At 37.8% G+C, this 15,649-nt stretch overlaps 1 long non-coding RNA gene across 1 annotated transcript in view; it reads left to right on the top strand.

Moving 5' to 3' along the window:
• The first annotated feature begins 6,422 nt into the window (after positions 1 to 6,422).
• The window catches only part of LOC107744948 (uncharacterized), a 24,481-nt gene continuing 15,254 nt past the window's right edge, over positions 6,423 to 15,649 (top strand). The window contains exons 1-2 of the long non-coding RNA XR_001640543.1: positions 6,423 to 6,840; positions 6,953 to 7,082. This is a non-coding gene — a long non-coding RNA (uncharacterized LOC107744948). The remainder of the gene's footprint in view (positions 6,841 to 6,952; positions 7,083 to 15,649) is intronic.

The following is a 15,649-nucleotide window of genomic DNA, read 5'->3' as shown; positions in this document are numbered from 1 at the left end:
AGACACAGTTGCAACCAACCAAGTTGAGCCGGATAGATCTTTGTGAAGAGTTTCATGTCTTTAAACAAATGCTCATCACCATTCAGATACCAGTTTAGAAATCTCAGCATTTATGAGTGAAAAACACAAGCAAATCATGCTTATTAGCTTGATTAAGGCTCTCTTCAATGAATCACACCCATTGTATGTTAATACACCCATAACTGAATTACTGTGACAGCAGCCAGCCATATTTAGTTCCCTGTGCTTGGCAGTTGTCCCAAAGGGAGAAGGACAGTCTGCCTCATAAGAGCTCTCCCCCATTTAGACTAGAGGTATGACAAACAAACCCAGTGGATGTTTACGCTAAATGTCAGATGCAATACTATATATAGTCAAAGCTGAGTGACTCACGACTAATCAACAGATGTGGATGCTTTTGACCGATAAATATTCTGTTCTTTGTGTCCAATGAATCAACTGAATGGGTATTTTTCGTCAGTGGATGGTGGCGGTGGGGTAAAATGTTTCCCACATAAGGCCTTTGTCAGACTAACACGTCTAGTTTTGTTTTTTAGCAAAGGGCCTGATTCCTCTCATTAAGACTGCGCTCTTATCGAGAACAAACGGTCGTCAATATGGTCACACTCGAGCGTCAGATCTCCTGCGCTGAATATCAGTCGGTCTGGTGAGCCGAATATGGGTTGGAGGAGTTTTAAAGGCACGAGAAACGTTTGAGTGGTGTATAAAAGCTCCCTCTCTCTCTCTCGCCTTGATCTCTTACTGTAACACACCATCTGCACATCTGTCGCACGACGTTAACACTGCCCGCCAACACGGTCTGTTTGTCCCATTCTCTATATCCTCTTCCATTCTTTAAAGGTTAATAGAAAAATGCTTGCCACAAAAGGTGCTGTTGTGAAGAACCGTGCCCCGTTGCAGGAATGAGAGTAAATATGTCTCCGAGCCCTTCGGGATGGCTTTGGACAGGGGGGTTATTGCAGAAAATTCCTAGGCATTTGTTCTCGAGTGGATCCGCCGAACAACCGCATGTTGCAGCTAATGTGGGTGTGAAAGCTGCAATCTGCCAACAAAAACCAGCTTTTGTAGGTTAAAGCCTTTCGGAATTCGAGAACGCACTTTAGCGGTCAAAGGGTCTCGTTGGTGAGGAATGTTGCGTTATTATGGGTGAAAATGTAGTGAAATTTCTTTGAAAGGAATGATCAAAGTTTTCATATAGCATAGATAAAAGAAAGAAAACATGAATCTAGAAGTGTCAACAGGTTGACCTTAACAGTGACATATACAAATACTATATGTATGTGTATATAAAATCTTGTATAGGAAAAATGGATGCTGGATGCTTTCATGTTTGTGTTTTTGTTTGCCTCTCTCTGTTTGTGTCACTCGTTGGCGACTACATTGGTTTAGATGGGACTGTATTCATCAGCTCTATATTAAGGTTGTGGGACTGGGCCAATTTGGTGGAAAACACACATTCCCGAGGGACCGACGTTACCATGAGATCCTACCTGGAACAATGTGATCGGCCACGGGGCTGCCGGGCTGCCTCTCCGCCCCCGTCCAACCCTAGGTATCAGCCGCAGGAAGTCCCACACAGCCACTTCCTGTTGAGCGCACAAACAATGGCCATTGTCACTGGCTGATATGGTGTGACCTCAGCTCCGTCTGCCATGCCTTGCTAACCATAAATTGTCCACTTTTAATCAGCTTGAATGGTGAAAGATTGACGAGACCGCGGCGCCGAGGAGCGCAAACAACAACAGAACGGGACAAAAGGCCCAGCTCGCTCAGAACGTGTCCAGGTCGTAAACAGGGTTGTTTATCCGGCGGTTTTCACTTTATCACATGGGGTGGAAGTTATCAGATGTCTACAGAATCACAATATGTTTCAGCTGTTCTATTGTCATGTGCAAGTTTGTTTCAAAGCTTGGGTTTGGCGGATTTTACTTTGAGAGATGATAGACTGGATTGGGCCTGAAAGATTTTGAATCACCACGTTATCTTGCTGTGAATGAGAGGGTATAGGCAGTACGGTCCAGTACATTCTTCACATAGATGTATATCCCACTGTTCAGAGTGTAGCAACTTTGGGGTCAAGGCAAGATCACATAACATACAGTGGGTTCTAAAAGCCTGAAATCACATCGCAAATCGATTTTAAAATTTAATATAAACCTGGAAGCAGAAGGTTTCAGGATTTTGAAAAATCTAAAAGAATTATGATATATATGAAATATGAATTATGAAATGAAGAAAGACTGATATTTTCTTTTCATCAGATATTTAGTTTATTCATTTTAGTTTGCTTTATTTATTAGTCTGAATGATTGTAAAGTTTCCTAGAGCTTGTAATACTTCTTCTTATTAATTTTTTTAAATACATTTATTTTAAAAAATAATAATGAATAAAATAACGAATAAAACTGTAATGAATAAGACACCTTTGTTTTTATAAAAAAAAAAGTTTTATTTTAGCATTTTTACTAGCACTCAGAATTTGAGGACTATTATAATTGTTGTTATTTATAATAAACAAAACAACTTTATTAAATTTAAAAGAAGCATTTTCACTAGCATAAGAATAGTTGTAATAAAACAAGTTTATTCTATTTAAAATTATTATTATTATTATTATTATTCACATTATTCACAGTAGGACTGGATGCTGGAGACGAGTGTGTTTCTCTGTGACTGTGAACACCCCCCCCCTCCCTCCACCAAGTCCCTCTTTCTGTACACGGCAGCTGCTGCCTTGATGCTTATGGGGATTAGACACAACTCTCACACAATCTGTCTCTCTGTCTCTGCTGCTCCCTAATGCAGCACACAGGGTTGTGGGGCTGCTGTTTTACCTGGAGAGGTGAGGTATCGTTTTAGTGGTGGCATTCGCTTTTCGCACAGCATTAATAGTTCATTTCTAAGCCATTAATGACAGTCGTGGCTAAATATCGGACACTGCATGAGAAAATGTGGGATTGTTGTGGCTCGGGATCACCTTAAGTTTGCATACGCTTGTGTGTGTTGCATGTGTGAGTGTGTAATTTTGTCTGAGGGAAGACGGTTTAGGTTGATTGAGTTTTATCCCACCGCTAGCAAGAATATGTCACATTTTGACTTCTCTGTTGTGCACACAGAGCGGTCTTGTCACTTGCCCTGTGTGTGCGCTCGCGAGTGCGTGTGAAAGCACGTTTTTGCGCTCGCTGTCGGCTTTAGTTATTAGTCATTCACTCTATCAAGAGATGCTTTCTCCCCCCTCCAAATAATTCTTTAGTAATAAAGCTTTAAGCAGACAGCTGTAAGCTGGAGACCAAATACACCCATATATTAAACATCTCCCAGGCTGTTTGATATGGGCTGATGAGAGACTGTCTGCATTTGTATCCTCCTCTCTAAATCCCTTCAGCATTAATCACCGTGCCTATAACACAGATAGGCTATTTAGATATAGAAGAAAAGCAGACTGGAAGATTACCAAATTCCCATCTTATCTTCTGTGAAGACAAATGGGGGTCCCAAAACTCGCAAGACTTTAAACTACAACAAATAATATGGAGAATCCAATAATGAACCCCCAAAATGAACATTGCAGCAAGGGCATTTATAACAATGTGAGACAAATATTGTTCATTTCCTGAATTCACTTACTAGGAGAAACTGAACTGGCTGCCTTTGAGCTGGGATGGTTGTTTAATTTTAATAAAGCCATTCAGTTACACCATGAGCAGATTTATTATGGAAAATATCATCAAATGGATTTAATGACAGCTTGAATTTCATGAATTGATCACCTATAATGTAACATTTACTGTACAATGCTTACAATTACATTTTTTGTTGTTGTTTATAGTAAAAATTTGACAGCTATTATTGCCAGAGCTTCACACTAAAAAATGTTACAAGCATTACAGGGTGACATTTTGATGACTCTATATGTCACGTTAATGTACCAACCTATTTGAGCTATTACTGTAATGTAACCACTGATAATGAATTAGGCAATTCATAATTTTTACTCATACTTAATTTGAGCAATATTTTACTGTACAAGTATACACATTGCCCTGTTAAATGCACATTTTCTTTTAAAAATTTAAGCTCATTCATTATTTTTTACTTTTGTCTCCCCCCCCCACAGTATATTATTTTATAATATATTGTAACTGAATATGGTAAGGTAGTTGAGTTAACCAGTTAACATTAGTTTCTTCTTGAGTCATTTTTAACATAATTTTTTTATTAAAATAACTAATATTTTTGTATAAGGCTCACATTTATCACTTTTATCAATAGTTATATATTCATATAGGCCTCACTCTCAGAAAAAAACAAAAGCTGTCACTGGAGCGGTACCTTTTGTACCTTATTTACATCTAAAGGGTGCATATTAGTACCTTCTGAAAGGGTTCTTCCCTAGTGACAGCTTTTTGTATCAGTTTTTATTTATTTTTCTGAGAGTGAGAACTTAGTGTGCTTTAATAGACCTACATAAAACTGTAGAAAATATATTTTTTCTCTAAACATTTCAGATCATACTTTTATTATTCATATGATTTTTTATTTTATTTTGTTTTACGTATTTTCTAGTTTTTTAAATAACGTCATTCTTTATTTTTTGTTCAATTTATAAATTATTTATTTATTTTAAATAACAGTAGATGGTTTTATGTAAGGTCAGATAGCAGGTTTGATACAGCCTGTCACATGAGAGAGTAAAATTAATCCAAACTGTTAATTGAGGGTGTCACTGACTAAGAAATTGAAGGATTAGTTCTGGGCAGTTTCTCGGATGGAAAGCGCTGATATGGTTCAGCTTGAACAGGACGCAGGATGCATAATTTGCGTGTCTTTTAAAACTGTTTCCTTCATTCTTTTGCTTGGAATAGAACAGACGGATCCGTGTTTCCGACGTTGCAATGAACTATACATGACTGTGCATGAGAAAGAGAGAGAGATAGAGTCCTGCAGTTTGACTGTCAATGAACAATTCACTACCTGCCTGCAATAAAACTTATCCACCGCTAGAGGTCAGTTATGACTATTTCTGAGCACCGGAGTCTGTGTAAAAATATCCTCTTAAGCCGCTCAATGTGATTTACATGCTGTACCTACATTTTCTTACATGCTATGTTATAAATACACATGAATGTATCATAAAATATAATATGCAGCAGATTAGATATGGCTTATTAACGGTGCAGACAAAATTCAAAATGCTATAAATGACTAGGCTACTTTGTAAAGATTAAGCATTAGGTTTTTTTTAATATTCTGCTATAATTTAACCTGTAAACGTTGAGCTTTTCCTATTTGACTTGTGCTGTTTTCACCTTAAATAACTGCTCTTAACTAATTTGCCTAGAAGCAGGCTAGCCTCATTCTTGTTTTGTAAAAACCCACAACATAACGAAAATACCCCAGTTATGTTTGCTTTCATTTTTAAACCTTGACTTTCCTGATCGTCTAACAACATGGGATAATAACATCAATGCCTTTTCAGTTCTTAGGGTTCAAGTTCACTATTTAAAGAATTTGAGGGTGATTTGTTTTCAAAGAGGGTCTCTGAATTACAGCAAACGTCTGTATTAACAATGAAATAACAAGTGTTATAATTGTCTGACAAATAGTAATTGACTGATATATTTCCTTATGTATTTATTACTGTATGCGTGAAAAACCTATTCCCACCTTTGCTGCTTACTTCAAACAGACTTGTACGCGTCTAATTGACACACTCGTGTAGGTAAGCAGTTAAAAGTCAGTCACAAAGGGCGAAAATCCCATTGTTAATTCCTCAAATGAGATAATGAAGTAAAAAATTTATCATTTTTAATCACTGAATAAACCTGAGCAAAAGCTCTATCAAATGTGATGTTTCACTCAAATAATAAATTGCATTAAACGCAGACCTTATTAAATAATCCACGGATGTTTGTTTGGATAGATGAAATCAAACCGGTAGGAAATTTCATTTTAGGAATCAAACGTGCAGATTTGTAAGCAAATGCCTTGTCTCTGAGTTCATGGCTCATTCTGAAAATAGCTATTATGCTGTGGTTCCTTTTAAATTGAGCCGGTAAAATGTTATGAATACTTTAGCCTACTATTAAATAAATTAGTATCAGTAATTATAAATATAAATACCTGAATATTTAAATAAACAAATTTTAAGTACAGCTGAAAATATGTGCCTACACAAGCCTGTTGTGTAGTAGAGATGCTCACAGGTGAATTCAAACAAACAGGGCGCGTGTGGGAAACTGCCACGAGCTCATGACGGGCGCGCGGTGAACACCTGCGCACCGGCACACAGGTATAAAGCATTTCCCGACAGTTATTTCAGCCAGTATTATAGAGATTCACGCGTAGCCAAGCTACTGTCGCACGCGAGAGAATATGACATGACGGTTATTGAAATTTTTAAAGCGCTCGCGCTGCACATGCGCCTTAATATAAGGCACCTGGAGGGGCTCGCGCTGATTAGACCCCCAGTAAAGAGGCGTTCAAGAGCGGCTGAGGACAGCTGTGATTGAAAAACAAAGTGTGTCAAAACTGACCTACACGCTCACTCATATTTAGACATCCCAAATGCAGTCTTCGAGTGCGGGGTATGACTTACAGCCTACGTTTAGACGGAAATATCTGACATTACCTGAACGAGAAACTCGTTACGAGAATGATATTCTGAAAGCTCTTAAATGTCGTGTCGCCTGTAACAAGCGATGCGCCTCAGGTAACTGCTGTGAACTGCATGCAGCGCTTTAGCCAAGCACAGTGTGTTGGATTTAAATGGTCCAGTTTTGACACATTTGCTTTGCTCAACCGAGTATCGGCGCTAAGGTAACCACTCTTGGCTCAGAGCCTGTTGTTTAGAACACGAACAAATGGACTTCTCCTCCCCCAAGTCTTTGCCTTTTGTAATTTGCTCTGGCGTTGTTGTTTGTGTGACCAGCCCCGTGATTTCACCTCGTCCTTGAGAGACCAGCGCAAATCAACCCAAATAAAACATCCCGACCCTGTTCACCTTTCCCGGAGGGTCGTTTTCCTTCGAGACACGTGGACGAAGCCGTACACACCATTAGGTGAGTGAATTGAGACCGCATTGAACTTTAAACTTGTGATATGTGCGTGTGTTTTGGTGGTCGGTATGAGCGCGCTCGGAGCCGCGGCTCGCGTGACTGCCTAGTTGTTGAGCGACGTTAACGGGCTCCGCGATCTTTCCCCTTGCCATAATCATAGTAATCCAGCTGGGATTAGAGCGCGTTTCTCTCTATTCATCAGCAACTCGATCACTCCTGAGTCCTGCCTCAAACCGCAGCAGATCTCAATCCATAAACAGTCAGTTAAACCATTCTCATCAGCACAGACTTGATTCCTTTTCATTTAGCTACATTTGGCTATATGTGCACACGTGCATTTATTAAGCTAATATACTTGATGCTTTTCCCCCAAATTCAGCTTTGTCACTTTGAAGAGTTAGTGAATTTTTTTCTGCAAGCCCACAGGCTATTCATTATTTTGGAAACAATATGAAGTAGAATAAACACTCAAAATTAAACTAAAACAATAATACATTTGTAATGTTGTAATTATAAAATATAGTTATAGGACACAATAAAAAACTTCATTGCTCTGTTGAAAAATTAAACTACCTAATATGAACAGAAGACAGATGTGCAATGGTCAGTAGATAAGCGCTTACGATAAGGTATGTAGTCCCATAGTGTTAAATAAAGTGGCTTATGTATTTGTAGTGAACTTCTGACATTTTGAAAAACAAGTTAATGTTTATCCTGTTAATTAGTATAGGAAAACTATTATATTAGGAAATGCATCTCTGAATTGTTGGTTTGAAAACCACTTAATCAATTTGAGGAAACATAATTTGAACATAAAAGGCTCTATGACATTTAAATAAGACATGAATGTTATTTGACTTATAAAATGAAACTTTATGAAATCTCTCGAAACAGGAATTTGAGATGTGCATGTTCAAATTGTGTTACACCATCATCATTTTATAATTTTAGGCATGTACTGTACAATCTATCTTTCTATGTACAGTTTTTTTGCACTTACAAATTTGACTTGAACATAAAAGGTATGATTTTTAAATATTTTAATGGCTCTTAATGGTGTAAAACAGATCGCAGTGAACTCCATCATAAAATCCAGCTGTTCACACATAAATCGAATGAAAAATGAATGCTGTCTTGTGTTGAGAGGAGAGGAGTAATTTGCTCGAGTAAGTAATATATTATTGTGTTGGCTCTAATTGTTGGTGATTGATTTCAGTGTTCACAAATTCATAAACGTTGTGATAAAGTAGTCAGATAATCAACTGGTATGATTTCTATAATTTATTATAGGAATGAAATGTAATGTAATAGGAAGACAAGGGCTCAACAAGCAAAAAAGTTCCTAAGAATTCTGATGGAAATCCACAATGATATTTGTTGTTTTGTCAATGAATTCAGCTTTTCTTTTTAGTGGGGTCATGTTGAATGCACCGAGGCTGTTCCTTTTTTGGCAAACCTTTATTAACACTGTACATGGAGTGAGTTTTGGCTATTACCCACAAAGCTTTGCCTCTAATTCAGTCATAATTTGCATAATGAGTCTTTTCCCCTAATTTTTCTCCTCTCTCAGGCACTTGTAAGAGTCTCTTTTAAGAGAGAATTTGTTTCTTCATTTAAAACCCGTTGACTTTGTTCTGAATGAATTCTTCTCTAAGTACATAACCAGACATTAGATCTTGGATGTTGCTGGTTTTAAAACCAGAATTCAAATAGAAACTCCCATTGAAAAAAACACTCATTGAAAATATCATGCTGTAACAGTTATTCTAGGCTGTGTTAGTCGCAGAGTTTCTCCATATCTCCATGCAGTATCAGGGATTGGTTTCCGATTGCAGGGAGGGAGAGAAAAATCACTGTGCATGCTCTCTCTCTCTCTCTCTCTCTCTCTCCTCTCTCTCTCACTCATTTGCTCCCGTCATTCAGATTGCTCTTCAGATTATCACTTAACCGGTTCTGTGAATACATCACTCAGGCACGACAGTATTATAGACCAGGTATGGTCCTTTATCCCTAAGGCCATCTGAACTGACACTCAAAAAAAAATCATGGCTGTTTGACTGAGTGTAACTCAATAATGAAAAGGAAAGCAGATAGAACAAGAAAAGTTTTTGAGTGCTTCCTAGGGGGAATTTCTGAGAGCCAGGACTTCATTTTCTGTTTTGTTTTTTCAATCACTCACCGTCATTTAGTTTCAAACCGCATGTGAAACTCAAAAAGAGAAGTTTTGAAGAACGTGCCAGCTGCTCTTTTCCATGCCATTTTAATGGGGACTGAAAACTTGTTTCACTGTTTGACTGCTGCGATTGCATCTTTTTCAGTGTCTCACAAACTCATGTCATTCTGAAAACACAGCCTTTAGGTTACAAAAAAAGGTCAAACCGTCTCTAGACCTTGCATTTCTTTAGTTCCACTGCCTCATGTCTTACGTTTTTATGTGTGAATAACCCATAAAAGTGACTCGTTTTCTGAAGTCATTTGATAGCATTGTTGAAAAATATTTCCTTTTGTGTCACATAGATTTAGAACAACATGAGGGTGAGTAAATGATGTCAGAATTTTTGTTTTGGGGTGAACTGTCCCTTTAAAGGGATGTTGACACTCAGGAACAGAAGAATAGATCAGAATCCTTTTCATCCACCGCATCTCCTCTGTTGTCCGTTTGAACTGTGTGTTGATCACAGGACAGGAAACGGTAAACAAATTCTTCAACATGTGACAGCCTGCTAGAGCATACTTTTCCTTTTTCATTTCTCTCTCCCTTTTTCTCTCTCTCTTCAGCATGAGCGAAAAGCGTGCACTTCCTCCCACCTCTCTTACTTACTCTCTTTCCCTCTCTCTCCCACTCCAGTAAGCCAACAGGAAGATAGTGCTAGCAGATCTTGGACTACACTGAATAGCATTTGCCAAGACATATGAATTATAAGGCTAATGGGCTTAAAAGGCTTGTCTTAACATTGTCTCTACTTAACCATGCAGAAGCTGGCTTATAGAACAGCAGAAATAGATTGGGAACCAAAATACCCCAATTTTGAGGTCAGCATTAGAATGGATGAAAGACACTAAGTTTCTTTACGAAACCATAAAATATTCAATTGCTGGCAAATTGAGCGATATCTCTCCCCGCTGCTCTCCTCTGGCGAGCCGTCTGCCAAGTGCATTGTGATTGTGTTTTGACATACAACTGATGTGATTCTTCTCGTAACCACAGAATCTGGGACAGGTCGTCATTATCATGAGGGGTGGGGGGGAAAAACGCAGTGAGAACAAAGTAACTGAGTTTCTGGGCTCAGATTGTGTAGGCAGCCCAACAGTGAAGCACTGGCCATGTGTTCAGGCCGTCACTCTGGTGGCTTTGGGCCGGACATCCGCACAGCTGCGCGTGACCCATGATTCTCTCGCTCCCTGCCCCAGTTTGGTGCTCTTTTTCACTAACCTTGCGTCCGGAGGGATTCGTTCATTAACCTTGTGGAGATGTTTTAAAGGGGTCATATGATGTTGCTAAAAAGAACATTATTTTGTGTATTTGGTGTAATGAAATGTGTTTATGCGGTTTAAGGTTCAAAAAACACATTATCAAATACACAAAATAATGATCTTTAAAATAGCATCATATGACCCCTTTAATGATTCACCAGTAAGTTTGCACCTTTTTTAGGCTATTTTCTTTTTTTTCTAAATTTAGGATAAACTGTGGGCCACAGTGTGTCAGTGGGTGTCACCCCTTTAATATAACCATCTGTGAAAGTGAAAATATGAATAATGTGCAGCAAAAGTTTGTATTTTGCATTTATTTAAAATAAAATGTTCATATTTTAGATACCAGTATCGGTATCGGTGCATCCCTAGTTAGTAAGGTAGTTGTTAAGTTTAGGTATTGGGTAGGATTAGACATGTAGATATGGTCATGCAAAATAAATGCTTTATAAGTACTAATAAACAGCCAATATGTTAATAAGGGGCATGCTAATAAGCGACTAGTTAATAGTGATAATTGGTCCCTATACTAAAGTGTTACCGAAGTTGTAATATTATAAATGACTTTACTGCCACTTTTAATCAATGTAAAGCATTCTTGATGAATAAAAGTATTAATTTCTTGAATTTTGTCCAGTGATCCAACTTATCCCTTTTGACACAGCTTAATGTGGAGCACTTTCTTTCTCTGAAATAAAAGTAGTTTTTCTTTTTAAAAGTATTTGACTAGAGGACAACTTACAAAGTTGTTTCAAAGTAATAATAATAGAATAATAGACAGACTCCTGGTCGCCTTAGAAACATGAAATGTGTTAAGACGGATTTTTGTGTCTATTATTATTAGAAACTTGAATAGGTAAGTGACCTTACAATAAGTCTCAATTTAAGAGTAACAAAATTGATGTACGTTTTTTTTTCATGTACGCATGTTTTGAATCCTGAAGAAAGTGAGAACCTTTTCTGCCCACATACTGTACTGTAAAAAAAAACACACAATTATCAGTTATTAATGAATGACACCTACTTTCTCAGAAACTGTTATGTTTTGTCATTTCTGTTAAATTATTTGAGGATATACATAAATCATTTCTGTGAAATTATTTGAGGATATACATAAATTTTTTTTTTTTTTTTACTATTTTTCTGTGTGTTTATATTTGTGTTTTCTATTTCAGATAAACCTGCGCCTAAGTGGCACACAAATCAAACTGGTTTGAGTTGGTTGCTTTGCATGTCAGTCAGATGGTCTCTTCCTATCTAAGCGAATGGCCAGAATAAACAGTAATGTGGACCAGACCTTATGCCCTTTAATCTGGCTATGTGTGACTGTTTATCACTTGATTGGTCCTCAATAGTAAACTCCAAGCTCTGTGTGAATCTGTACGTGGTAGAGGATGAAAGCTAGCTTCTGTTAAAATGTTTGCTGTGGACAGTTTGGTGACAGTGCTCCTCTATCACGCAGAAACACTTGACAGGTCCTCTGTTGAAAGTGAAAGTGTGTGAGGGCTGGGTCAATCAAGAATAAATGAGAGGGCACGCTTCTATCACACTGAATAATAATGACGAGCATTTGTCGTTTGAAAGCAACAAGCAAGTGTTCCTGAATGCAAGTTAAGAGTTGATGCTCTTCATCACAAAGGCCAGGAACATTTTTAAAATTTCACAAAGACTTTGTTAACTTAATTGATCTATTCGTTTATTTATTTCACCTCCGTTTTGTGGTGTCAGATTTTCAACACTCGAGCGTTCGCTCAAAAAAGTTTGCTGAATAGCGGCTCATCACATTGTGCCTTTTCAAAACCGATTGTTCTTGTAGTCTTGTGGGATTTCAAGGTTTCTGCGTTCCTCCTCTAATCTCTGTCCTTAACCACCACACTCAGAGTCATCTTGCTGCATAACTCAACTATTGCGTTTAGGGAAATTAGTGCGTTCCTGCCGACCCTGTCTTTCATTGTTTGCCGTGGTGCATATTTAAGTCCGTTCCTGGGCTTATTTTCCTAATTGGTGGCCTGTACTTGCTCAACACCGATTGCCTTTGATCATCTCAGATCATTACGTTTACCTCATTAATTTGCTCAATCCAGTTTTTTCCCCCTCCCCTGTTGAGCCAAATTTAAGGGCCCATGTAAAAATTGGATTAATAATACATTTTATGAGCCAAGAGAAAAATCAGCTCCCTTTATGGTCTCTCTCCGTCTCCCTTGTCTTTTTTCTTACCCGCTGATTGTGTTTCCCTAGTGTGAAAGACACAAGCCAAACAATGCCTGATGAAAGGACACTCTCTGCGTTTGTTGCTGTTGACCTGAATCTAGTCTGAAAGGAAGCCACGGACAGGGCGGAGAGGAATAAAGATACAGGGAGGAACGGTATGATGCTGTTTGCAACGAATGGTTGAGGATGTTGCTGATTAGATCCCTAGTGCTGGTGGTATCCACCGCTGTGATCATGGTGAAAAAGGTTCTGTGTTCACTGTGAGTGGAAAACGCTTTGTGATCTGTCTGACCCTGCGCTCCAACCCATCTCTCCAGCTCTGTGTGGATATGTGTCTTAAATGGATGTGTTGAATTTATTGTCAACATCAAAACATTTGACACTATTTACTTTCACACATTCTAGGTCAAATTGTGCACAATTCGTCTGTGCACTTTATCCTGAAAGGTTTGAAAGGATACATTGATATCAAATTTCTAGCTGATATGCCAAGGCAATAGTTATCTAAAAACAGGGGAAATCGAAAAATAGGGGAAAATGAGCATGCACAATTAAATATCCATAATTTTTTATGTTTTTATAAATCTCTTATGCTCACCAAGGCTGCATTTATTTGGTCAAAAATAGGGTAAAACACTAATATTGTGAAATATTATTACAATTTAAAATAATTATTTTCTATTTTAATATTTTTTAAATCTAATTTATTCCTGTGATTGCAAAGCTGAATTTTCCAACAATTACGCCAGTCTTCAGTGTCACAGGATCCTCCAGAAATAGTTCTAATATGCTGATTTGGTGCCCAAGACAGATTTCTTATTATTATTATCAATGTTATAGAACAGCATTTATCTGAAATAATTATTTGGTAAATTATAAATGGCTTTGCTGTCAAAGAATAAAATGTATATTTTGTGCATCTTTATGTTTACCTTCTATCCATTTTTCATCATAATGAAATACCTTTCTCTCAGTTGTTCCTTTTCAAGTGCAGTCAACAGTCCCTTTATTTTCCAGCGCTCTTCTCCGTCCTGTTTTATAATGCCAACTTTCTTGATGAATAAAATGAATTTTCACCCTTGTTGAAAATGCCATTTCATGAATTTAAACAAGCAGAGTTTGAGAAAACGTTGTACAAATAAGTTTGATATTTCATCACTCTCTGTCTTTTGTCTACCACCTCTTCATCTTTATCTCCTGTCACTTATCCTCTTTTTTTGTGTTGTCTTTATCTTAATTTTAGTCTTCTATCCATGTTCTCTTGTCTTGAAATGTGTGCATTTGCCTCCCACACTTCTACCTTAAAAAGCCTCAGGCCTAACACTTTTGACAAAGATACATGTAGACTTTAAAAGCAAAGAAATTCATCATATTTATTGTCTCGCTGCCAAAGAGGGCACAAATAATCCACTCCAATTAGATGTTTGTTGCATGAAAATTGGATTTTCTCTCTCTTATGAAAACGCATATTCCAGAACACCATTGTTGATTTTGAATTCCAGCGATGACAAGAGAACAACATGCCAGGTTGATTTCACACAACCATCTGCATATAGAGGCTGTAGGTAAATATAGATCTGTATCTTCAGTACACACTTTGTTTTTACTGTATCGAGGCCGTTAATTGTCCTTCCCATGTGGCCATATACATATCAATGTGACTGAATCTCACAATCCATGAACTGATGTCTCAGCCAGCGTACAAAGGAGAACGGCTGTCTTTGTTGAGAGGAGTTTATTGTCTTCCAACCCAGAACAAGCAAACAAACAAAGTCGTGAGGCATCTATTGAGCAGATTGCAGTGCACATGATTTAGTCTCAAGGCTTTGGGCTTTTATGTCCACATGATTGTGTGCATCTTCATATTGTTTGGTTTCAGACGTCTTCCATTATCATATAGATAACTGAACATTGTTACTTGGATATGAGAAGCTGCGGCTAATGTAATGTCATCTCTTTGCGTGCAAGTCACTTTTTCCTCGCTTTTATGATCCTGTCTTTCTACTTTATGGGAAGATTGGAGACCAGAGAAAGGGAGGAAAATACTATGGATCTTGCACTCAATAAATCAATGACCTACTTTGGTATTTTGTGAAACCTTGCTTATTTTTCACATGCCCATGAGGGTCATTCTGTTTATTTTTCTCTGTGCGTGTGTGTTTCTGTGAGTGTGTATGCCATCGTTCAGGTCTCAAGAGAGCGTTTCGGATCTATACTCATTGGCCGGTTGCAGCGGTCGAGCTGGAGTTCAGATCTGATAGCGAGTGTCTCCTGACCACTGATCTGAGGCAATCGCTGCTGTTGATGTTAAATAATTTCCATCTGGATTCGTATTATGCACTGGTCTTAGGTCAGTGTAACAGGATGATGACCTATAGTTTACCCCGAAAGTCCTCAAAGTGTGCAAAAGCACTCACTGTTCCCACTTTGCACAGTGTTTGGTAACCATTTTGCTCTCTGAACCCAGTGCATACAAAAACAATAGCAAAGGGGTCAATGAGATGATCAATTACTGGATCTATTCATTTAATCTTTTAATGAAAAAATAAAATTGCAGTACATACCTATGAATTTTTTTTCCCGAGTTTGATAGTCAATAATGTCAAGATGATACAATTGTCCTGAAGAAAACACCCTCATTAAAATAATAAAATAATAAGGTCATTACGTTTTTTTAAAGGGGTCATATGATGCGATTTCAAGTTTTCCTTTCTCTTTGGAGTGTTACAAGCTGTTTGTGCATAGATAAGATCCCTAAAGTTGCAAAAACTAAAGTCTCAAACCCAAAGAGATATTCTTTATAAAAGTTAAGACTTGTCCACACCTACCTAAAACGGCTCGTTCTAACACGCCCCCACATATCTACATCACTATGTGGAAATATT

The sequence above is a fragment of the Sinocyclocheilus rhinocerous genome, unplaced genomic scaffold (assembly GCF_001515625.1).
Source record: "Sinocyclocheilus rhinocerous isolate Xijiao unplaced genomic scaffold, SAMN03320098_v1.1 scaffold258, whole genome shotgun sequence".
NCBI classification, from domain to species: Eukaryota; Metazoa; Chordata; class Actinopteri; order Cypriniformes; family Cyprinidae; genus Sinocyclocheilus; species Sinocyclocheilus rhinocerous.
Note: the sequence above shows the minus strand (reverse complement) of the source record. Positions and strands in the feature narration are given on the sequence as shown.